Source organism: Canis lupus, chromosome 32 (genome assembly GCF_011100685.1).
Source record: "Canis lupus familiaris isolate Mischka breed German Shepherd chromosome 32, alternate assembly UU_Cfam_GSD_1.0, whole genome shotgun sequence".
Lineage (NCBI taxonomy): Eukaryota > Metazoa > Chordata > Mammalia > Carnivora > Canidae > Canis > Canis lupus.
Genome location: NC_049253.1, coordinates 2,480,100 through 2,504,309, shown reverse-complemented (window position 1 = coordinate 2,504,309; position 24,210 = coordinate 2,480,100). Strand labels below are relative to the sequence as shown.

At 35.9% G+C, this 24,210-nt stretch overlaps 1 protein-coding gene and 1 non-coding gene across 4 annotated transcripts in view; one reads left to right on the top strand and one right to left on the bottom strand.

Moving 5' to 3' along the window:
- Positions 1 to 24,210, top strand: part of NDST3 (N-deacetylase and N-sulfotransferase 3) — a 171,526-nt gene that overhangs the window by 14,816 nt on the left and 132,500 nt on the right. The gene's annotated exons all lie outside the window — the stretch shown is intronic.
- Positions 9,809 to 9,915, bottom strand: LOC119867245. The gene has a single exon (XR_005382980.1). It is a non-coding gene; the product is annotated as a U6 spliceosomal RNA (small nuclear RNA).

Sequence of the window (24,210 nt, the reverse complement as noted above, 5' to 3'; positions counted from 1 at the left end):
ATATTTTGAATTTTTTGAGCTTTTAAACTACTTCTACATTGTATCTGTGATTGTGTCTCGAAACACTAATTCATTGTATGCAGTTGCCCTGAGAGTTTAAACACCTTGTCTCCTTTTCTTTTTTCTTTCTTCCTTTCTTTCTTTTCCTTTCTTTCTTTCTTTCTTTCTTTCTTTCTTTCTTTCTTTCTTTCTTTCTTTCTTTCTTCTTTCTTTCTTTCTCTTTTTCCTTCCTTCCTTCCTTCCTTCCTTCCTTCCTTCCTTCCTTCCTTCCTTCTCTTTGATTCATTCTGTAACTAGTTATTAAGCATGTACTATATGTGAAGTATTTTTGGCAGTATGTAGATGGAATCTTAAGCCTCATCCCTTTAGAAGAGAGGGTGGGGAAAGTATAGTAAAAGAAGCCCAGAAAGCACATAGTTGATGACTGCGCTGAGCACTTACCTACCTACTCAGTAACTGTTTTGGCCACATGCCATGCCCGGCACAGAGGCAGGCACTAGGGATGCAAAAGTAAATAAAGCATGGGTTCTTTCTTAAGAGTTTACTGTCTTGGTAGGGGCTGCTGATTAATAGATAGATACTTTGCTATGTGGTAAATATAGCAGTAAAGATGTCTACATGGTTTTATGTAAGTAATGTCATTGGAAACACTGTACTGTGTGCCCTGTACCTGAAACCATTAAGTTCTATTAAGCAGGACAGATTTTGAAGGCAAGGCTGGAGCAATGTGATGATTTGGGAGGTTGTAGCAGTGATATTTCAGACAAAAGGAAATTTCTTAAAACCAGGAAATGATAAGAATGGAGAAGAAAGGACCAATTTAAGAACTATTTAGGAGGTAAAATTGAACAACTTACTAACTGGATCAGTGGAAGTGAAAGAATATAATCAAGGAAACATTAAGATGTTTGGCATAGGTGAATAATAGTTCATTATTCCAACAACAAAGAAAGAGGAGAGGGGGGCACCTAGGTGGCACAGTTGATTAAGCATCCAGCTCTTGGTTTCAGCTCAGGTCATGATCTCAGGCTGGTGAGATCAAGCCCTGCATCAGGCTCCACACTCAATGTGGAGTCTGCTTGAGATTCTCTCTCTCTCTCTCTCTCTTTCAAATAAATAAATAAATAAATCTAAAAAGAAAAAAAAAGAGAGAGAGAGCAAGAAGACCCTAGTGAAGGTAATTAGAGGCCATATTAAAAATGCTAAACTAGGGCAGCCCCGGTGGTGCAGCGGTTTAGCACTGCCTGCAGCCCAGGGTGTGACCTTGGAGACCTGGGATCGAGTCCCGCGTCGGACTCCTTGCATGGAGCCTGCTTCTCCCTCTGTCTGTGTCTTTGCCTCTCTCTCTCTAGTTGTGTCTCTATGAATAAATAAATAAAATCTTTAAAAAAATGCTAAACTATTGAAGTGCATCTGAGTCATACAGGTGCAGATGTTTAACAGGTAGTTGGCTCACCATAAAAGTCTGGATACCAAGTATAGTTTTTGTTAGAAGTTACTGTTCTATTGAAGGCAGGGTTCAAAGCATGAAAGTATGTAAGATCAGCTAGGAAAAGGGTTTATAGAATGATAAGGGAAAAAGACTGAGTGTAGAATGTTAAGGAAGTCATCTTTCAGAAAACAAGTAGAGAGAGATGATCTCATTAATAAGAGTCAAAAAGATCAGTGTCAGAGACTAAGAAGCTGTGATATTATACAGCAGTCCCCCCTTATTTGTGGTTTTGTTTTCCATAGTTTCAGATACCAGCAGTCAACCATGGTCAGGAAGCAGATGATCCTCCTGACATACAGTCATGAGGTCAATAGTAGCCTAACACTATATCACAATGCCTCTGTCATTCACCCCACTTCATCTCATCATTAGGCATTTTGTCATCTCACATCATCACAAGAAGGGTGAGTACAGTACAATAAGATGTTTAGAGAGAGAGACCCCATTCACATAACTTCTTTACAGCATATTATAATTATTCTATTTTATTATTGTTGTTCATTTTTTCCTGTTCCTAATTTATAAGCTAAATTTTATCATAGGGATGTATGCATTAAAAAATGTAGGGCTTGGTACAATCTGCAAGCTTAGGCATCCACTGTTGGTTTTGGAACACTTTCCCTATGAATAAGGGGGGACTACTGTTTAAATCTTGGGAATAAAGACTGTTGGGGAGGGTGTGATCAGCAGTATAAAATCCAGCAGCACAGTCCACTGAAGTAAGGACTGGCGAGTCTCTTTTGATGAAAGGTGAAGGTCACTGGAGACTCTTATAAACTCTAGGGGAATGTGGAGCCATCGAGGCAGAGGCATAGTTGTAATAAGTTCAGGAGTAAATTAAAGAGTTAGTACATGGAGAAGAGGAGTGTGGAGTACTCAGTGGAGAAAGTTTGATGTGAAGGAGAGAAGAGAAATCAGCTGGAGGGTGATTGGGAGTTAGGGTGACCAACCATTCAGTCTGGTTTCCCCGGACTGAGAGCATTCAGTGATAAAACTGGAGTCCCAGGCAAACCAGAACAATAATAGGACTTCCTAACTAACTGGGGTAAGGGAGACCTTACCTTATCTTACCTTTTTTCCTAGGAGGAGAGATTAAATAAAGAGCATGTGATCTAAGAAAAGGTCATGGATATGGTAATGAAAAATACATAATTAATAGAAATATTTTTAATCAAGTTCTTTTATTTAATTATTACCACTTATGAATAATAGTATATTTTCTCTATTTAAACTATCAGGAAAATTGAAAAGAATGTGAGAAAATTGAAGGTAACATAGAATGTTTCTTGGAAAACTAGAAGGATGGTGCATAGCACATAAGTTTTAATCATTATACTAATCATTGCAAAAGTGTAAATTTTTCCTTATGTGGAACCAAAAAAATGTGTTTCCTTATTTAATTGGAAAATTAGAATTAGCAATGCAATAACAGTTTTACTTATTTAGCTGCTGAATTACATGAGCACATTTGAAAGAGCCTCAAAGCAACATAAGAAACTGACATGGCATAAAATATGACTCTTCATGAGGAAGAAAAAAAATACAGACCTAAGGTGTTGTCCATTAGTTGCAGAATTTATTAGCTACAAGCCATAGTCCTTAAAGAACCAAAGAACATGTAGTTTAGACAATATGTTCTTCAAAAGTGGCAATACTAATTTCAGTCATAGTGAAGTCAGATAAAGGGATGTGTGTGTTTTATTTATGTGGACAAGACTTGTCTCAAATTCACCATGAACTAGTTTTGACCTGTCCTCAGACTTCCTGAGACTAAGTGTACAGAAAGAGTTTTAGAGAAGGCAAGTGGCGTATAAATAGAGGTTTCTGCCATTAAGCATTTTAACGCTATTGATGACCAGCACAGCATGACCAAATGAATATTAACAATTCACATTCTCCCTCAGAAGAATGAATTCACTCTGGGCCTAAGATCCATCATATCTTTAGACTTAGACCATTTCCTGTAACATTTTGCCCCTAAGACAGTTGTAAAGTAGAAGAGAGAAGGGAGGTCTTTCAAAGTTTTATGAATTCTCAGCAGCTATACTCTCAACAAATAAAAGAGCTATATATATCTCACTCTCTTCCTCCCATGTTTCTTCCTCCTCCTGCTAAGATTGCCACACATTGTCTTTTTGCCAAACTTCTAACATCCATGAGAAAATGAGGAACCAGCCCAGACATACATTATCAGCCCACTAGAGGTGCCCACCATGTGATTGGAGGTTAGCAATTCAGCATCCCCTTCCATAGACACAATCCCCAGTCTTTCCCACTAGCCTCTCACATGTCAATGTTCCTTAATTTGGCTGTGCTGTAGTTCACCCCTTTTAAAAATCTACATTTTAAAAGTGGCCTTAGGAGAGGCCACTTAAATCCTTAATACAATGTCATCAATTACTTTATCATTATTTTCCTCACTAACTAAAGATCCCAGAGTGCCTGGGGAAAGGAAGTGCTGAAGACAGAAGTAGGAAAAGCCATAAAGATCTGAGAAATAAGTGGTATCAGGCTCAGGGACAGACTTGGCTGACTTCTCAGTCTTGCTAGGGGCCGACCCCTGGAGGCTTAAATTGGAGTGTAAAGGTGATCTCTATGCTATCTGGCTTCACTCTCTCATCAGAATATTCACTACCCCAGCTCAAGTAAAGCCAGAGCCTTCATAAAATCATTGAAAAAGAACTTAACATACCAAATGTTTTGGGGGGAAGGCAACTGCAATCAATTATTCTGTCATAAGTAAAAATAGAAAGGAAACAAAACCTTCTCCAGATAGTTCACTATAGTACTCTGAATGGATGTCAGAATCTACACAGCACCAATCCTTTCTCCACTCCCACTCCCATATTTCTCTAATTCCTTTCCATTTTCTCTGCTGTTTCTTATTTGCTGATATTCATTGTAATTGCAGGTTGTTCTGGAAGCATGGGTCTGCTGGAAACAAGTACTTTAAATTTGTGAGGATCACTTTATGACTGGATATAATATTCCTTGTGAACTACAAAAACAAATATTCTCCAGTTAAAGTATATCTATTAGCTCAACTTTATCAACTATGCTGTTCAAATCTATGTTCTTACTGTTTTGATCTTTTTCTGGAGGCAGGAGCAGTAATGGGGTGTACTACTTGATGTTATCAAAGGAGGTGTGCGTAATTCTTCACTCTGATAGAGGATTGTAAATATTTCCTTGCTTTTCCATTAATTATCACCTCTGTATTTTAAAGCTATGTTATTTAAGGATATATATACATACATACACATTTATATTTACAAATATATTTATATATTAATTGAAAGTTTTATCATTCTGTGCTTACCTTAATGCTAACATAGCTAACCAGCTTTTGGGGGGTTACTATTTAAAAATTAAATTACCTCATGTTTATATTTGTTCTTTCTTCTCTCCATGTCTTTACATTATAAATTCGTTTAAAAAACTTGTCGGGCAGCCCGGGTGGCTCAGCAGTTTAGCGCCGCTTTCAGCCCAGGGCGTGATCCTGGAGACCCGGGATCAAGTCCCACGTCGGGCTCCCTGCATGGAGCCTGCTTCTCCCTCTGCCTGTGTCTGTCTCTCTCTCTGTCTCTGTGTCTATCATGAATAAATAAATAAAATCTTAAAAAAAATTAAAAAAAAATAAAAAACAACTTGTCACTTAATTTTCTTTTTAATCTATTTTCCCAGTATTTGTCTTTTAGTTAACAAGGTGAATCTACATACACTTAATTTGATTATCAGTGTACATGGATTAATTTCAGCTGTATTATTTGTGCTTTATATCTGTCCCACTTGTTCGATTTCTTCTTTTTTTACTCTGTTTTTTATTGTCTTTATTGTCAGTTTCCTTCTTTTCTCTACCTACTCCTGGTTTGAAATGTGTGTGTTTGATTTCTGTTCTTCCAGGAGCTTCTCCAGAAATTTAAGCATATGTGCTAAACAAGTGCTAATATTAATCAATATCTTCACACTTCAGTCAAAAAGTATGAAGTATTTTATCTGCAATCATGCCCACTCTCCTTTGGCTGAGGAGCCGTTCTTGTTTTGGATGTTTTTGTTTGTTTGTTTGTTTTGTTTTGTTTTTAATAATAAATTTATTTTTTATTGGTGTTCAATTTGCCAACATACAGAATAACGCCCAGTGCTCATCCCGTCAAGTGCCCCCCTCAGTGCCCATCACCCATTCACCCCCACCCCCCGCCCTCCTCCCTTTCCACCACCCCTAATTCGTTTCCCAGAGTTAGGAGTCTTTACGTTCTGTCTCCCTTTCTGCTACTTCCCACACACTTCTTCTCCCTTCCCTTATATTCCCTTTCACTATTATTTATATTCCCCAAATGAATGAAAACATATAATGTTTGTCCTTCTCCGACTGACTTACTTCACTCAGCATAATACCCTCCAGTTCCATCCACGTTGAAGCAAATGGTGGGTATTTGTCATTTCTAATGGCTGAGGAATATTCCATTGTATACATAGACCACATCTTCTTTATCCATTCATCTTTCGGTGGACACCGAGGCTCCTTGTTTTGGATGTTAAGTTGTTGTTGTGAATCCCAGATTGCAGACATTATTATTTTTACTACCATCAACATTTTATTAGCTTGGTTTACTCCTTTTTAGCCGAGAAGCCAGACTGAGGCCATTAGCATATAATTTAGATCATGTCCTTCCTCAGGTCAGAACCCTTTAATGACTTCCAATGTTATCATAAGCCAAAATTCTTACAATCTTGTATACCCTGCGTATAACTCCCTGAGCCTCTCACTCTGTTAAAACATCTCCATCCTCCTTGTCATTTCCAACTCCTGCTTCAGGGTTTTGCTCTTACTATTCTTTCTGCCTAAAATGGTTTTCTCCAAAGTTGGTACATGGCTCTCTTTCTCACTTCCTTCAGTTCTTTACTCAAATTGTATCTTCTCAGTGAAGTTTTCTCTAACCATTTCCTTTCAAATTGCAACCGCTAAATCTATCCATCTTTTCCTGCTAATTTTTCTCCCTAGCATTTATGATCTGATCATCACTGGTATGCTCAAATCAGCTCACACAGACTCAGCACGAAAATTGTATATGTCTCCGTGTCATATCCTCATGACAGAGTCAGCAGTTTGAAATTTGACATGGAGGTAGCATTTACACCAGGAAATTGGCAAATGAGCAGATGCAGGCTCTCCACCCCCCCCCCCCACCCTCCACCAAAGATCTAGTTGGTAAAGGTCTAACAGCATGCTGTTAGACCTTTATATATATATCTATATATCTATATATATCTATATATCTATATAGATATATATAGATATAGATAATAGATACATATGTAGATATAGATGTATTTGCTTATTTATGTTGCTTTGTAACTTTAGCTATAAAATGTCAGCTCCAGGAGGACAAGATTTTCTCATCTATTCTCTTCACTATCTCCAGCATCTAGAAGTGTGCCTGGCTCAGTATATATTTATTGAATGAATGATTCTCATTCATCATGAAGCCCATCTTTTAAAAGTTCTTTTAATGCAAGTCTATTCATGGTAAACTCTCCCAGATTTTTTTTTTATGAAATGTAAATGCCTTTATTCAGCCTCATCTTTGAAAAATAGTTTTGTTGAGTTTACAATGCTTAGTTAACAGTTTCCTCAGGTATAACCATTGTGGCTCACATTAGGAAGGTTAGGGATCCCTACAAGTCACCTGAATGCTTGTGGAAGTGGAATATGTCCAAATCCACTGGTCTCTGTCTTAAAATTGTCAAAAAGTTAGGCAATTTGGGACTGTTAGTACGAATGTATATGAAATTTTTTCAAACTAAAGTTTGATGGAATATGTATTTCTATATTCGATATAATGTGATTTATAATATACAGGAATATACATCACTCTCAGTATTATTATCAAATTCAAATAGTCATATTGTACTAGCAATTATATAAATAGTTATTATAAAGAAATAATTTTCTGGAAATAGTTTTTGCCAATAATTTAGCATAGAGAAATAGTTTAAGCAAAGGGGAAAAAAACTATTTCATATCCATTATCAACTTACACTTAATACATTATATTAAATTTGTTAAATTGTAAGATAGAATGTATTTCTATTTCTATTAATATTAAGGAGTTATTTGTTATGCAATGACATTCTAAAACAATGAGTTCTAAATCTTTTAAAGGAGACAAATATTATTGCAGAACACTATATGAATATATAAACAATATTTGCTGACTACATTGTTAAAGCCCCAATACAGTGAATCTCCTTTCCAAGCATGACAAAGAGCAGAGCCATCAGAGACATATGTACTACAGCTCAATAAGGCAATGCAAGCTCCACACACTAGACTAGCAGATTAGAAGACAAAAACTCAGAGTAAATCTTATATTCTAGAGATATTCAGCTCAGTTCAGAAAATTATTAACATCTACTCTGTCAAAGTGTTGTGATGGGGACTTCAAGGGGTACATTGATAAATAACAAAACACATTTTTTTTTTTGTAAAAGAAGTAAAAAATACAGGAGAAAATTTTGTGTTTGCCAGTTACTGGATCATATCCTTCTCTGGATTGAGAGTTAAGAGTTTTTATTTTTTTTAATATTTCATAATTCTAGGAAGTAAATCAAAATATAAAGGGATCTTCTTTTATATTTATGTAATGATGGCTTATAATGTTAGGTCCATAGAAAATGTAGTTATTTTATAATGATGTGTTTGGGGGTACTTAACTACCAAACAGGTAATACTTATTGAGTTCATATATTGTTTTATGTATTCTACATCCATTGTCATTTCATACTCCCAAAAATCCTATAAAACAATGACTATAAATACTATCACTTTAAATAAAGAAACTGAGATTCATATACTATGACTTGCCTCTAGGATCTTACAATTAGCATGTGGCAGTCCTAGAATACAAAATGCAGGTCTACCTGGCTCCCAAAGCTAAGCTTTTCCACCTCATATTGCTTCCCAGTTGTACCCTAACAGAATACTATGGTGTCCATGTCAAAACCCTCCCTACCAAATTCTACGTTATAGCATATTGCATCCAAGACAGAGTCTATTATAGCTTAATGGGTCATGTCTGAAGTTTGCTGTGGATTTAATTATAAATGTGGAACAAAACTTAGTATCAACCACCTCTTGGAATGCCTTGTACTTATAACTGCAATGATATGAGCAAGGTAGATTGTACTTTAAGATTTAATGGTGGCTTCTTTCTAGGCATTTTGCCTACAATTCTGGTAGCTGTAGTCAGTTTCATAGTTTGTAGTGAATTAAAGTGGCATAGTGGCAGGCACTTTTGGTGTTAGATTAATTAAAGAACAGAAATTGCCCATCATTTAGATAATTTAACTTCTTTCTGTATGTATGTACTCAGATTTTACAGTCCCTATAATGTTTTACTGTGGCTTTATACAGGCTTTTTAACATCTTTTAAAGTATACAAAAAAATGCACAAAATTCTGGTATATTGTCTCTTAGTCTCTGGGAAGCATGAATTAATAGCTAAAGTACTTTCTCTATTCTTAACTTTTATAGGCCATTTATGCATAATGAGACTATAGCCTGAGATACAAAAGTTCTTAAAAAATCATAGTGTTGATATAAAATAAATTATGAGATACACTTGACATAACTTATTGACTGTTTATAGACAAAGAAAATGCAGTCAACTTGTTTTGTTAAACTTCTCAGTGGCCTAACATTTTAAAAGTATTAAAATTTACTCATTTGGCACATACTGGAATTTTACTTTAAAAGATTAAGTGGTTTCTCATTTTCATATTAATAATTACAATGATTATAAATATTATTAGTTACAATTATTAATTGCACCAATTACTAAAATAGCTACATATATTTGCTTTCTATTGCTGCTGTAACAAATTACCACCAACTTAGCAGCATAAAACAACCCAGATTTATTATTTTACAGTTCTGGAGGCCAGAAGTCTAATGTATTTCACTCGGCTAAGTACAAGGTGTTGGCAAGGTCATGTCCCTTTCTGGAAGCTCTAGGAGAGAACTAACTGCCTCATCTTTTCCTTTTTTTTTAATAATAAATTTATTTTTTATTGGTGTTCAATTTGCCAACATACAGAATAACACCCAGTGCTCATCCCGTCAAGTGCCCCCCTCAGTCCCTGTCACCCATTCACCCCCACCCCCCGCCCTCCTCCCCTTCCACTACCCCTAGTTCGTTTCCCAGAGTTAGGAGTCTTTATGTTCTGTCTCCCTTTCTGATATTTCCTACCCATTTCTTCTCCCTTCCCTTCTATTCCCTCTCACTATTATTTATATTCCCCAAATGAGAACATATAAAAAATATGGAACGCTTCACGAATTTGCATGTCATCCTTGCGCAGGGGCCATGCTAATCTTCTCTGTATTGTTCCAATATTAGTATATGTGCTGCCGAAGCGAGCACTGCCTCATCTTTTCCATCTTCTATAGTCCACTCACATTCCTTGGTTCATGTTCCCTTCCTTCATCTTCAAAATAAACAGCGTTGTATCTTTCTCTGCCTTTCTTTAATAGCCACATCTACCTCTGGCTAAAACTAGGAAGGTTTTCCACTTTTAAGTACATACCTGATTAGATTGGCCTACCTGGATAATCCTCATCTTAAGATCTTTAACTTAATCACATCTGCAAAATCCTTCTTGCCATAAAAAAGTACACATATATTAACAGTGCATCCATTATTAGATGAATTAAAAAAAACAAATTTATTTATTTAAATATTTATTTATTCATGAGAGACAGACAGAGAGAGAGAGAGAGAGGCAGAGACACAGGCAGAGGGAGAAGCAGGCTCCATGCAGGGAGCCCGGTGTGGGACTCGATCCAGGATCCTGGGATCACGCCCTGAGCCAAAAACAGACACTCAACCGCTGAGCCACCCAGGCATCTCTTAAAAAATAAATTTAAAAGCTGGTTCATTAGAACTACCACACAGTTACTTAAGCACTGGTCACCAGTTTCATGATGCGTTTTTATTCTTTCCATCTTATCCTGTGCTCCTGTATCCACCTCCGATTCAGTACTCTTGTTTTATCAGTCTTTCCGTCTTTGGAATCCCCTGCCCTAATTAACCCTAATCCAAAAATAATGGAGTTCTATTCCATTTGTTTATCCCTTCTCACTTTTGCTACCCTGCTTTGATTCTCTAGTGTTTGGATTTGTACAGCATTGCTTCTTGTTTCCCCATTTAGATTTACAGATTTATTTTTACGTAATTCACTGTCTCTATTTTTTTTCCCTCTGAACTATATATACTGAGTAGGATCAGCTTTCTGAAAAAAGAAAAAGATTAAAAGAAGAAACATTGTGTGTAGAAATTAAACCATCTGGTTGGGGCCTTGAACAATCATTTATCAAAAAATAGGGGGGCGGGAGGGGGCGGTTCTTCACTATCTTTATTTTGAATGAAATAATCTAACACACCAAAACAACATATAACACAGTCATTCATTTCTTAGGAATCCTAAGAGACAAGGTGTTTGAGTTCACATTAGAAAGACAACTTTGCTTGATACTCTCGAGTAATTGAATTGAGTGGTTTTGACAATAAGCTGTTCCAAGGTTAGAGTTCCTGTCATTGAAATAGTTAATAGCTATGTCCTGGCAGTGTTGGATTTCTGATATACTGAAAAATACCTGTAAGAAGCTTTGTGTAACATTTTAACAACAATCATCTGACTATATTTTCAAAAGCAAGAAGGCATTATAATGAAAATTAATTTTAACCCTAGTGTTTTTGCTTTGACAAAAGTAGTTTAGGTTGACCGGCAAAAGAATTCTGCATAATTTGCTAATCTGCTATAGAAATGTAATTAACATCTAATGGGAGTAAAGGGAGAAAACACTTTCCCAATCTTTATCATTTTTTATCTGATAAAGGCGCATTGTCATTGATCTGAGGGAGGGACAAAGGAACAATGAAAAAGGGAATCTCTATTTTTCATTCTTGTTGGAACTTTCTTGCTAATACTAAATCTCCAAAATTATTATCACTATAACTTCACCAGAACTAATTAGTATTCAGTCATCATTCTCAGAGAAGACCCAGTTGTTCACTGTACTCAAAAAAGTTCTGTTTGCCTAAATGGGATCAGCCTCTAATGGATGCCAGTGATGGGAGGCTGTTCATCATCCCTTCGGGATAATTCAGAGCCTAGGCAGAGGCCCAGCGTTCAATGCTCTGTACTTAGAAATTGACACAATGTCAATGCAACATCCCTAAGAACAAGGAGAGCCTAGGAAGATAATTAACTGCACATCTTTATTTTTAAGCCAGCAACAGTTTTCAGACTGGTTCCCTATTTTAACATTGTCTTTAAGGAGCAAAACCATTATCGTACTTAAGCTAAGCCTTCAAGTCACTCACTTCTCATCATATGTGACATACTCAGCTCCATTTTCAACAGTTTGTATTTTTATTTTTGATGAGCCTAAAACAGATACATTATCACTGATGATTAATCAACTTGTGATTTGTAAATGAATAAAAATCAAGGTGATCTAGTACTGTTTTTTAAAGAAACAATTCAAGAATTTGCCACTGGGGATCCCTGGGTGGCTCAGTGGTTCAGGGCCTGCCTTCTGCCTAGGGAGTGCCCTGGAATCGAGGCCCACATCGGGCTTCCTGTATGGAGCCTGCTTCTCCCTCTGCCTATGTCTCTGCCTCTCTCTGTGTCTCTCATGAATAAATAAATAAAATCAATAAATAAATAAATAAATAAATAAATAAATAAATAATGAATAAATGAATAAATAAATAAAATAAATAAATTCATCATGAATGAATAAATAAATAAAATAAAATAAATTAAAAAAAAAGGATTTGCCACTAGTTCCATCTTAAACAGTCTTTCATTCAAAGATGTATAGATATATTTAATCACTTATCAGAATGAGACTATTTTCATGAGTTTCCGAATTCCAGAAAAGGCAAAATAATCATTTAAAAATGCTTGTTTAAAAATGCTAATTTTCCAATCCTACACTCAGAGATTTTGACTTGATAGATCTAAGGAGGGCCCAGGAATATCTGTTTAATATGCTCACCTTGATGATTCTAATGCAGTTGATAAACATGCACATTTGGGAAAATAATGATTTAAATAAACTGCAATGTTATTGCAAAATACAAAGACATGAGTTCAATTATTTTTTTTGTAGAGGAAATGATTTTATATAAAAACATTTAATATTAAATATATTTAAACATATACAAGCAAATATATAATGGGAAGAGATCATAATAGAATTAGAATTAATAGTTTTGTGACTGATTTCAACCTGATGTTGGGAGAATTCCTATTTTCACTTACGTTTTAGTCATACCATATAGCAAGACTATGTGACCATATTTTAGCAAATGTGTATTCATGTGACATTTCTTGGGGAGATAGAGTAGATTCTACATGAGGGCCCAAGAAGCAGAGGATTTGAGGAAATGATTCCAACAAATGGATGGCTTAGTTCAAGCTTAGTAAGAAGATGATGGATAATTTTGACAAAGTAAGCAAGTAAAGGTGCATTGCTCTTGTGTCTTTCAGGAACCTGAATATTAGGTCAGTCAGAAGACAGACTCCAGAGGCAAAGAGGTCCCTGAAGAGGTTTAAGAACTAGGATAGAGGAGTGGTATTTTAGAGGAGGGGAAGAGTAGGGAAGAAAAGAGGGACCAGAGAGAGAAGAGGGGGCACAGAGGAGGAGAAGGTATATGGGATATATTCTTTCACATGTAATTGAATGTGCTTATAATGTGATATCAAAGCAATCACAAAGGTTTGTCTTGAGTTATAGGGGGGATAGAGTTATCCCGATAATTATCCCGATAATTTAAAAAATTGTTAACAAGGGGAATATTTTTTGAATAGAGAAGAAATTTTATGTTAGGAAGCCCTAAACATTTGTCTTTAAGAAACTACAATTAAAGTGAGCTAGGTTTGTTTGTTTTGTCCAAAATGAAAATAAATGTTCATTGATTTCAAATATATAAAATAATACATGCACTTTGTTTTTTACATGTATTTTGTAATTAACAATCAAATAATGTAGAAAACTATAAAGAAGAAAAGGAAAACAAAACCTCCCTTAAGTCCCACAACACAATAGATTTAGTCCTTCTCTAATGTTTGAAAATCTGATGAATAAGAATTTTTATTTCATTTTCATATTTATTTAGCTGCAGCAGAGGATTAAGATGATCACATATGTTTATTGCCCATTTGTATTTCTCTTTCAAGAATTGTCCTTTTTCCATTTTTCCATTGGGATATTAATTGTTCTTATTGTTCTATACAATAACATCAATTTTCACAAAGAAAAAGACAAGCGCCAGTTGTAGGCCATGGTCTCTGTACTTTATTTGCCCCCAATTTAACATGTCAGAAATTATTTCCATTCATTCATGTAAAGTGAGGAGTTAGTTTCCTTACAATTATAGTCCCTCTAGTCAGGTATCATTTTCCCTTTTATTTCACATGCCATAAATGGAACAGTATGTTTCTAAGTTGATATATAGCCTTTATCCATATTCTCAAAAAAACCCCTGAGAACTATCATAATTAAATTAAAAGAAACTTGGGGTGCCTGGCTGACTCAGTCTATAGAGTGAGAGAGACTCTTGATCTCAGGGTCATGAGTTCAAGCCCCATATTGGGCATAGAGTTTACATTAAAAAATTAAAAGTAAAAATAAATAAAAAATTAAAAAATAAGTTAAAAGAACCTCATTAATATCATACAGGGAGAATGCATGTGCAGCCTTTTTCAGAAGATACCAAGTCACAGCACCCCAAACACTACAGTGACCAGCTCACTGACATGTAACCACTCAGAGCCTCATTCCTTCCGTAAAGATGGAAATGGAAATAATGCACCACCTTGGTCAGAGAGCCATAGTGAGAATGCAGTGAACCTATGCATATAGAAACTTTACAAATTATAAATTAATTATTTCTGGGTTTAGTTTCTTTTTCCAAGTTTCTAAATCCTAAATCCTAAAATGGATTCAATCATTTCTAAGGTTTCTATGTTCAAACTATGAATATTTTTTAAACATTACTAAGGGAAGCCCAGCACCAGCTAATCTGAACAGAGTAATTGTTATGGTGAAATAGGGTGAGTAGAACACCCTCTTCTGAGACTTCGAATGCCATCATAGTCCCACCTGGGATGCTTTGCCTAACAGCTCTAATGAAGAGCATGTTGTTAGAAGATGTGGTTGAGCTGACTTTAGCATCTCAGGTGAAAGATATTCCAGGACACTCTGATTTTCCTGAATAACTTATTATCTATCTATAACATAACTCACTAAAATATTTAAAAGATACTTATGTAATTACTCTCTACCATCTGCTATTGTAATACATCCCATAAGCTTACTTTTAATTTGAGATAAATATCCCAGCCTCTAGCTCTAACAAAACCTGTGACCATTATGTTCCACCCTCAACCATTTGTAGACTTCAGTCATTCTCCTCCTGGCTTTCACATTTGTATAGACTGAAAAGCTGTCATTTTGTGTTTCCGATTATTTACTTTTCCTTGCCAGTTGCATAGCTGAACACAATATATCTGCTGAAAAGAACATGAGAGTAAAAGTCAGGTCAACCTGAGTCCAGATCTCAAGTCTGCCCTCTTCAGTGGAGTGACTCTGGGCAATTTTCTTAACCTCTCTCACCATCAGCTTCCGTATTTGTAAAATGAGAATAATACCAACTTCATAGCATGTATGTCACTTGTAAGAATTACAGTGTCTGTCAAATACCTTATTCCAGTATACCCTCAGTAAATTTAAGCAGTTTCTACTATAAACATATGCACTGGGAGAGAATATTTGAACAGCACTTGGAGAAGAATTCCAACATGAGTAAAATTAGTTCTTCTAAATAATGTAGAGGTATAAGATAAGCTAGAAGAAAATGAGACCATTTTTGCTCATCCATTCAAAAAATATTATTAGTTGTCTACCATGTGCCAGGCACTCTTGTGGGAGCTGGAGATATAGTGGTAGCCCAAACAGATAAGTTCACTGCCAGCATACATCTTACCTCTCTGGTGAGAAGAAACAGACAATAAATATATAAATGACTGAGCAAATAAAATAATCTTGGGTAGAGAGGTAAGAGAGCTATGAAAAAATGAAATGCATTCAGTGAGATCTCAGAAGTGGTAGAAGGTGCTGGGGGTAGGCACAGGGGAGTTCCTATCTGGAGACACTGGATAGGGAAATTCTCTCTGATACAACATTTGAGCTGAGACTTGAAAGAAGAGACCAGCCTACTATAAAGACAAAGATCTAGAGTGAGAGAGTTCCATGCAAAGGGATGCTATAGAAAAGGCTTAGCGTGTTAAGGGAGAGAAAAGGGAGGTCAGTGTGAGTGGAGCATTGTGGATGTGAAGGAGCATAAGGTGCGATTAGTTCAGAACGGCAGGCAGGGAGAGACTGTCTGGGGTCCAATTGGCCATGGAGAGGAGTTTGGATTTTATCTAATTGAAATTAGATAGAAGAAGCTATGGCTGAAGAAGCAGCCATTGGAGATCGTTGGCAAGGTAGCGATAAGGTCTGATTTAGGCTAAAACATCACACTGGCTGTCATATGGAAAATGGACTGTAGAAAAAATGGAAGGGGGGGAACCCAGCTAGGTGGCCATTATAGACCAGATAAGTAATGATAGTGGTAAGAAAGATGGTGAAAAGATAGTAGGTTTGAGATATATTTTAGAGATACAGCTGAAAGAACTTGCTAATGAATGGTATGAATGGTATGAGAGGAACTTCAAGAAAGAGTAGAACCAAGGATAACTCAAGATTTGTCCTGTTAGGTACGTATTCCCTGAGTTAGGAGACACAGAAAGGAGTAACCTGCAGTGGTTGTGACATCTTGTACTGTGGATATAGACCAAGATGACATCCCATCTTCATCACCTACCAGCCTTGGTCAAGTTACTTAGCCTCTGTGCCTCAGTTTCCTATTATGTAAAATTAGAACCATCATAGCAGCTACCTTGTGGGTGTGCCCTATTATTATTAAGCACCTGTAAAGTGCACTTAGGACAGTGCCTATCTCATATTGTTACTTAGTATTAAGGGAGAAAAACAAAACAAAACCAAGAGTTCCCTTTTAGACCTGTTAAGTGTATGATGCCTTCTGGGTGTCCAAGTGGAGATGGGCAGGCAGTAGGGTATGCAAGTCTAGAGTTCAGGGAGAAGTCAGGTGGAAAGATATAAATTGAAAAGTCATTAGCATATTGGTGGTATTTAAAGCACTAGCCCTGGATGAAATCACCTAGGAAGAGAGAGACAGCAGAGAAGAGAATAAAAGATGACCAGCACTGGGGCACTTCATCATTAAGGTCATGGCTGAGATATATATAGTTGTCACAGACATGGCTGAGACTGAATGAATTCTTTACCTCATTCTTTATTTTTAGGGAATGTCCTCTTCCTAAATTAATTCATAAAAGTCTCATTTGAATGCTGGATCACAAACTGGCCTCCAGTTTACATTTCACATATATGCTTTTCCATCAGATTATAGGCTCCTCATGGTAAGATCATGTGGCATTTTTAAATGTCCTTCACTGTCCCTATCACAGTGATACACACAGGCTGTCTCACTAAATATCTGTTGGATTCATTATATAAAGAAGTTATGATGGGGGTGCCTGGAGTGGCTCAGCGATTGAGTATCTGCCTTTGGCTCAGGTCATAATCCCTGAGTCCTGGGATCGAGTACCATATCAGGTTCCCCACAGGGAGCCTGCTTCTCCTTCTGCCTATGTTTCTGCCTTTCTGTTTATATCTCTCATGAATGAATAAATAAATAAATAAATAAATAAATAAATAAATAAATAAATAAATAAATAAAATCTTTTAAAAAATAAAGAAGTTATGATGAATAACACAAATCCAAGATAAAACGTGAATTTATCTTTCTAGAAATTTATCTTTCTAGAACCTATCTTTAAGACACAAGGAATAGACGTAAAGTGAAAAGATAACAAGGCTTCAGACTCAAGCAAACATGTGCTGAACACTCAGGTCCACACAATTGTGAGAACTGAGCCAATTTGCTTAAGCCTTCTGAACCTCAGTCTTCTCATCTTTAAAATAGGGATGATGAATAAAAAAGAAAAAATGAAATAAAATAAAATAGGGATGATGATAATATCTATCTCATGAAGTTTGAAGGAGTCTAAATGAGGTTGTGCTTGGCAGTCATTGGATATTTACATGTTGGTTCTCTTTTACCTCCTGTAAGTAAGTAACTAACTGCATCTTATGGAAGATTTTTACACCTATGCACCCATTTTTCTCAGTACACATCACAATTATGTGCATATAAAATACAATTTATTTTTAAATAATATGTACAATGCAAGTAGTAGATTGTGTTATCTGTAGATATAAAAGTAGATTGAGTTATAAGAATGTGTTTAGTTTTTCACAAATAGATTTACTTATTTCTAAATTAAAGTGTATCTATGACAAGATCTTTCGCATGTAACAGGAGGTTTTTGCTACATGTGAGGTAAGTTGTTGCTCTTATACAGATTTAGCAAGATCCAGAGGCAAGGGCTGTTATGGTCTCATTATCTCCTGCCCCCCAGAGGATGAACTAAGTTAATTAAGTACATTTAAAGGAAGAAAATGCCTCTTTGCTGCATCCCCATTAAGCTACTATTTCTTTACTTACTGATGCTTGTTACAGTTTATTAACTGTGAATTATACCTCACAGCAAATTAACCCTTCTTTCTCCACCTAATTTGCCAGATATAATAGTTGCATAAAGTCACAAACCAGCTTATTGTCTTTGTAAGAATATAGACAGGAAACCATTTCCTTCAGTGTTCAACCTCAGAAGAATTTAGCAGCTTTTGTAAATCTAGTATGAATGCTCATTTTCAAGCCAGAAGCAAACATATAAATCATGTGCAGCACAGTGTACCTGTCTTTAGAGATGCTGTTTATAGCCATGTATATTTATTAGTTTTCCATGGTTTCAAGCAATATGTGCTCTACTTTTTTTCTCCAAATAACACACAAATTGCGATCCCAAAGCTTCTCTGGTCCATTACAAAGCACAGCCTTTGGGGATGATTATCTTTCCCACGTCTATCCTTGTGCAGTTGCTTTAGATAATACTTTAAATAAACTGGATCTTTTGCTGTCTGTGCATGTTTACAATTTTCATTTTGCTAAGTGTTAAGAAAGGTCTGAGATTCCCACCCCCCATCCCGCCACTTGCAATCTAACAGGTCAGCCTACCAGTTTCATGGATGCTGACAAAAGGTAGTTTATTACTCACAGTAATAGCCATAGCCAGAATATCCACATTTGAGCTGGTTCTCCACATGCCTGTTCCTTAAAGGTGATGGGAAGAGTTCCAAATGATTGATACCTGCACATGCAGTGGGCTGCATAACAGAGAGGAACCCTAATCTAAGGAAATGAATCTTTTATAATGGTTAGTAAGTTTGCATGACATTTGCCCCTGAAGTAGAAAATCTTTTTTTTATACTGGAAAGTAAGCAAACTTGCCCTTTGCTCTAAAGAGGACTGTCTCTGTCTTATAAGGTTGTTTGCTCTACAAACATACTTGAAAAGACCATACAAAGCAAAAGCAGTCAGTGCTTCCTCTCACAAGATACACAGGAATTCGAGACTACTATGGAGAATTGTCTCCCAATACCACCACAGCTTTTCAGGGAATTGTGTTATAGTTTATTTATGCTTTCAACATAAGCTTTGAAAGGTAATACAGATTTAGTGCTATGAGCATGTAATCTCCATATTACATAGTCTTCTTGCAAAGGAAACCCCATATTCCTTTTTTTAAACTAAATTAAAATTCAGGTTTTAATTTCTGATTAATTTACTTAATCACGGGACACCTGGGTGGCTTAGTGGTTGAGTGTCAGCCTTTAGTTCAGGGAGTGATCCCTGAGTACTGGGATAGAGTCCCATATAGGACTCCCTCCATGAAGCCTGCTTCTACCTCTGCCTGAGTCTCTGCCTCTCTGTGTGTCTCTCATGAATAAATAAATAAAATCTTTTTTAAAAAAATTACTTAACCTCTGTATGCCTCAGTTTCCTCATCTGTAAAATTAAATAATAGTCCTAATTCAGTAAGTAGTTGAATAGATTGAGATAATACAACGACGAGTTGTTGGAGCACCTGGGTGGCTCAGTTGGTTAAGTGTCCAACACTAGGTTTTAGGCTCAGCTTGTGATCTCATGGGTTGTGAGATCAAGCTCTGGTAGGGCTCTGCACTCAAGGGGGAGATTGCTTGAAGACTCTCTTCCTCTGCCCCTCTCTCCACTCACATGTGCACAGTGCTCACTCTCTCTCTCTCTCTGAAATAAATAAATAAATCTTTGGAGTTGCTGAGTGGTTCAGTCAGTTGAGTGGCTTATTTCAATTCAGGTCATGATCTCCGGTGAAATTGAGCCCAACCTCAGGCTCTGTGCTCAGCAGGGAGTCTGCTTGGGGTTTCTCTCCTTCTGCCTCTCCCCTGGCATGCGCTGTCTCTCTCTCTCTCTCTCAAATCAATAAACTTTTAAATAAATAAACATTTTTTAAAAATACAGCGAGTTGTTCAATGGGTTAAAAATGAGATCATCCATCCTTGGCACAGAGCCTAGTAAACATTAAATGCCCATTGCTCAATAAATGTTAGCTTTAATTAGAATTTGCTATAAGTACACTTTGATGAGACGTACTTAAAAACACCCACTTTACTAAACCAACACTATTGGACCCAATTTCAAATGTACCTTGGGAGTGCTGATTTTCTTTTTGTTGCTGTACAAGTATTCATTAGGAAAATGTAAAGATAAAAGGAAGTAACATTTTTAAAGACTTATTATGTGATTCAAGTTTATTATTTAATCTAGTTCTTCCATGTACTATTTCAATCATTCTTCCTAGCATTCACATAAAGTAAAGGTGTCATTTTACAAAAGAGTAGACTGAGACGCAGACAATATCCAAGGTGGTACAGCTTATAAATGGAAGAGCAAGAGCCCAACCCTATCTGACTCTCTCTGCCTCTTAAATTTTGAACCATTCAATCTTACTCCCCTCAACTATCTATCTTTTGGGACAATGGTATATACAATATGTTAGGTTTGAGGTATACTTGTGTCTCAAATGCCACTGTTCATATATAGTCCACTGCGAGATCTATAGGTTCAATCAAGATGTTTATCTCACTCTGAATATGATTCTTAGTTTTGGTGGCTTTGAAACCTCAGGAACCTTAATGACAGTATGGCATCTTTGAGAAATGCAAGTATGAACATTCCTGTGATACGTTGCCTTTTTCAAGAGTTCGTTCATTTAATAAATTATAAAAGTAAATTATAGTAAGCCTACAATAGTAACAAAACATTCAGATAAATCATACAAACTCACTTTTAACTTTAGAAGATATATTCTTAATGCTACACTAAAACAAACAATGGTGAAAACATACCTTTTTTTTTAGTTCCACAGGAATTTTCTTTCTTATCAACTCTGCACAGAAAATTGATTAAGCATTCTGTAAACAAATTCATATAAAAATTGGTCTGAGGGAAATAATGATTGCTTCTGAACACTGGAATGAAGATTTGCTTAGATTTGCTGCAGAATTAAGATTCTGTATTTTATGAAAATTATTGGCAGTAGCAGACCACATCAAAAGTATTCTGAAATAATGCTTCTAGCTCTCTCAGAAACTCATTACATCAAAAAAACTAAAAAAACTAAAAAAAAAAAAAAAAAAAAAGCCTAATAGTAGAAGAGTTCAAACAATAGTCCTAGAACTTCCTGGATTCATATATAATCTTATATATCATGATTCATATATAATCTTTAAACTAATATGAAAAGAAAAAAAAACTACTAATAGAAATTGTTCTGGTGCTATAATTGAAAGTAAGAATGGAGTCTCTGAAAATAATCAACTGATATAGTATAGGCAACGCCAATAGACCAACATAATATTCAGAGTAATAGTGAGTGAAAAAGTGTTGCAATCTTTTGTTGATAACATTGTTGAGTTCAGGTTCCATGCTCCTGTTGCTCACTCTTATCACACTTGGTTATTATTAACAATTTCATATATGTTCCACTCTGTTTTTTATTTTTATTTTGTTTTGTTTTGTTTTGTTTTGTTTTCTCTGACCCTTTTAAAATTTTTAGGAAAAACACAACAGATATATAATAGCTTCATGAGAAAACCAGAATGCAAAGCCATGAAATGAAGGATTTCACTTTGTCAACCTGGTCAGTTTCCCTAGAAATTCAATTACTATATTGGCTTTTATCTGTTCCACTGGGCATTTACTGAGAACATTGGCTATTATGAACAACCACCTAGATACTTGGTTATTGTTACTTTGTGTTTATCTAAAATCCGTTCAAGGATTTCAAGAGATTTTTTTATGCTCCATACCTACCATTTGTAGGAAAGTTTCATTGTTTTACTTAAAAGTGATAGGCACTTTATTTTCTCAGGGACATACTTCACTTGTTCACTGTGTCTATTTCCAAAAAAAAATCTGTAGCTTTCTCATAACTTTCTCATACCCATAACTCCTCAGTCCCTTTCATACAATGTACTTAATATTCTAATTTATTATCTTGGAATCAAGTCTCATTCTTAGAACTTGTTTAAACTCTGGGCGGTTTTTAATTTACAAGTAGTTTTAGGAATCTCTCTTTGCATAGAGTTATGAAATAACTAAAATTCAAATAATGTAGTAAAATCTTTTCAAAGTTTTCCTTTGATTCATTGACATGATCCTGAGATTCTCATGTGTGCATCTCCCTAGAAGTCCTCATTTTAACAGTTTTTTTCAGTACCCCTAACATCTTAAAACTTAGTCATTCAAACACCACCCACCCGCCCTCTGACACCTTCTTCCTGATTGAAAGAGGCATTTATGTATATGAGTCACCTCCTGCCAGCTTCACAAGAATTACATAAAAGCAATCTGCCAACCAGCTTGGCCTAAGGACAGAAAATCACATTCAGTGTCAATGTGAAAGTCATTCTTGCTTGTGGAGAATCACAATAGAGCACTTTAAAGACTTAACTCTCAGGATATCAAGCCTTAATCTACACTCTCTACTGTGAATGAGTGAATTTATAAATGTTATAGTTTCATCAGGTTGTCCTAAACTTCTTGGCCTAATAATAGTAAATCCATTTTAAATGCTTTAAATTTTTTTTTAAAAGAAAACTGAAATGTTAATTCAAACCCACGAAAGATTGCATATATATGTAATACATACGCAGATATATGCATATACATAAACACACAAGATTTTATATATGTATAGAGGGAGAATTTAAGAAACATAAAATGAGTGAGACATTATCTTTCTGCACTAAAAAATATTAGTGTGGAAAGATTTAAAAGGCATGGTTTGTGGGAAGAAAGGTTGTTTTATATTCTAAAAAAAAGAATTGAAAGACTTGTCTATATCAGATATTATACTTGGAAAGTATATTAGTCAAGATATTTTTAGTTTTCTTGTTTCTAGACAAGACAGCTCAGACCATATGGAGATATGGGTTTAAATCCCTTCTGCCTCTTATTTACTGTATGGTTTTAGATAGCTTAACCTATCTAAGCTTCGGTTTCCTTAAATGTAAAGTAGCATTCATGGTTTATGCCTTGCCTCTCTTGAGTTGTTGTAAGGATCAGATGATATGTGGAAGCTTTTTGTGAATTATAAGCAATAATACAAATGTAACATTACATTATTTTTATCTCAAAAGCAGAATTACAGCATTCTAGTAGCACAAAATTTAGTGCTCCATTAAAGCACATGTGCACACATGGAGGGTCAGCTCACCATTTCTGCTAGATCCTCTGTAGCACTTGCCTTTCTTCAGGAATAACTTGGGACCTCTGAGTTGGCTGCCATTGTGCAAGATCACTAGGAACACTGAGAAAGTCATAATTCTTCCTACCCGATAAAGAGAATCCTAGAAGGTTTTTTGTATCCGTATTCCCTTCTTTTCTTACCACCAGTCTCCCACCCATACATTCACAGATTCATGGAACCATCACCTTGTCATAATATCTCAGAGTGGGAGGACTTCTCTCAGCCATGAATAGCCCTAATTGGTTCCAGTTTATCCTAGGAATTCAGTGCCATCTAACAGAATTGGATCTTCGGCTGCCAGGCTAGAACTTCTCTAGTGTTCATATTTGGCCTGTATTTTTGGGGGTGGGGTAGAGGGGGAAGTGGTGGAGATAAGGGAGTGTGTCTCTGAAAGGCATAAATTATTGTCTTTCTGAGAAAGATTACTTTTTAAGGATTCTTTTCCAGTTTGCATAATAGGCTTTCTCTCTCTGTTACAAAGGACCACAGGCAAAATATGCATAGTTAAGACCAAATACAGACTTATTACCCTTCTCCCAAGAGACAGTTCCAAGTTCTGAACCTAGATTTCAATGCAAGACAGGCTGACCTTACCAGTTCTCTACTAGGATAGGATTCCCCAGGTAGAACCTGTGGGATGTTGTTAGACACTACTGGAATATGGGGTGTTTTCCGGTACTGGGAAACTCACCATACTAGGGATGTTAGAGAATTATAATGTTACGTAATTTTTTTTTCTTTCTTTGGTTTTAGTTCCTACCCCTATTCAGAGTGAAATTGAAAATAAGTAGAACAGTTGGCAAAAACCTTAGTTACCACTTGGG